Here is a 2,274-nt window from a genome sequence, read left to right on the forward strand (position 1 = left end):
AAAAAAAACCGCACAAAAAAAACCGCACAAAAAAAACCGCAAAAAAAAAACGCACAAAAAAAGGTTTGAGTGTAAAACAAGATTAGATATCAAATGAGTCGAGATACAAGTGCGTCAGAATTATTATTATTATTATTATTTATTTATTTTTTTTCTTTAAAGTGCTCATATAAACAGTCATCGTGATCCATCACATTACATAAATCACTGATTATTTTAATGATTTTAAAGTTAGTTTTGAAAGGCGTTTTCAATTAAGCTAAGAACTAAGCTGCTGTCTCAATCCGATAAGAACAGAGAATTCTAACTAATAAATTATGGGGGATAAGGAAACAGTCCTAGCAATATTCATTCGTTCGGAACACAAGTCGTTTGCTCCCATCTATAAGTTAAACGTATTAGTGTTATTCTGCTTTGCGTTAAACGATATTGCATTACAGATATAAAGTCAAAGCAAGTGATCAAGTGATTTGCCAGATAGAAAATAAGAAATTCTATATATCCAATATCTTACCTTTTATGGACATTGTTCCTCGGACACGATTTTATTTCATTCAAACTCGCAAAGCAAATTTTGCAAAATTATCATATCATTGTCATCATATCAAATTAATGTAAATCCTTCGCTTAATAAAGAACTAAAGACTTCCAAATATGAACTGAAGAACTGTCACAGCGGTTTAGCAAGATTTTACATTTAATAATAGTCATCAAGTCGAAATATTAGGTATATTTGAAGAAAATACTGTATCTCTGAAACGTACACGTTACGCCTAGTAGCTAATAGTATTATTTATTTATTAACTGAATTTCGCTAATGATTATATCATTAGCATCCATGTATAATATAATACAATGTAAAATATAATTTAATTTAAAATAACTTATGACTATACAGCAGCATCAGACTAAACAATAATTTAGGCAGGATACATGTATATGCTGATGTGTGAAACTATGCATTTTTGTAACAAGCTATAATAAGTAAAGAAAAAATTCGAATTATTTACAATCTGAACGTATACATATTGTTCAAAGCTAGAAGATAAAATATTTTGGTAAAAAGAACAGCAGAGCAGAGTCTGCATACATCAATAAATTTGTGAAAAATTGTAATGACTGGATATACATATATGTTTGAACAAAATACAAAAGACTAGGCTGTTAATTATGGATATATGATACTTTCAAGTATAGTGTGGGATGTAACTGAGAAAGCGAGTAATTGGTAATATTTGTTCAACATTTTACTGAAACTAATTGAATATATATTGAATTATAATTAGTTTAAGCATTGTGATAGCTTCAGAAAAAAAAATGTGTAACAAAGCAAGCAAATAAATGTTAGCTTTTGTTAGTTTAAGTAAACACGTTACACTCGGCATTTCACGTCTTTTCTCTAGGCTAAGTAAACCAGTGCATTTCAGTCTGTCCTCATACGGTGAAAGAGGTAAGGCAGGACTCATCTCGATCCGCGCAAAACAAATGAAACGAAGTTACGTTGAACACATTTAAGCGCGGTCGATGCGGCCTCTACAACTAGGATGCTATCGCTGGTCTGCTTACAAACGCATACAAGCTCTTGATAACAGTAGAGTCAGTAAATTCTTTATATCATCTTTTTATAAATCCAAGGATCAATGCCAGGAATATCCCTAGCTCAATAATCTCAATATTGATATCAATCCGTTTAGAGCAGTGCAAGTACAAATACCATTTGCTGCACGTCAAGCAGACAGCAGGTTGAAAATATCAGATTAATGGACTTTAAAAGCATACATTGTGTTAACGGCGAGAGAAAGTGTAACGTCATTCGCAAACATTCATATACCGAAATGTTGAATGCACTCTGGAAGGCTGTTCGCAGATAATATACCAGAAGTAGCGGAAATATTTCTGGATTGGAAAGAACTCATCAATGCACATTAAGGGGAACCATCGAGATAGATACGATACCATGCGATACGATATTATTCGAAAAATCAAAACAACCTATAAACAATAAAATGTTATGCATTATTTATCTAAGAATGATAAAGTGCAAGTCTCGCGAAGACTTTTGCTCATTTCGCTGGGTGATAATGCGAAACATGCGAAATAAAATGGTGAACGCTTATCAAATGTATCCTCATATGTATCCAATATGTTGAACTTTTACTTGCCAGTTACGTACTGTTGTGTAGCATATGAATATTTCGTCCGTAGCGTTAGAAATTATGTAAATAACAACTTGAATAATCTCTTGATAAGCGTTTGAAAGGAATTAGTTGATAC

Source organism: Glossina fuscipes, unplaced genomic scaffold (assembly GCF_014805625.2).
Source record: "Glossina fuscipes isolate IAEA_lab_2018 unplaced genomic scaffold, Yale_Gfus_2 1, whole genome shotgun sequence".
Lineage (NCBI taxonomy): Eukaryota > Metazoa > Arthropoda > Insecta > Diptera > Glossinidae > Glossina > Glossina fuscipes.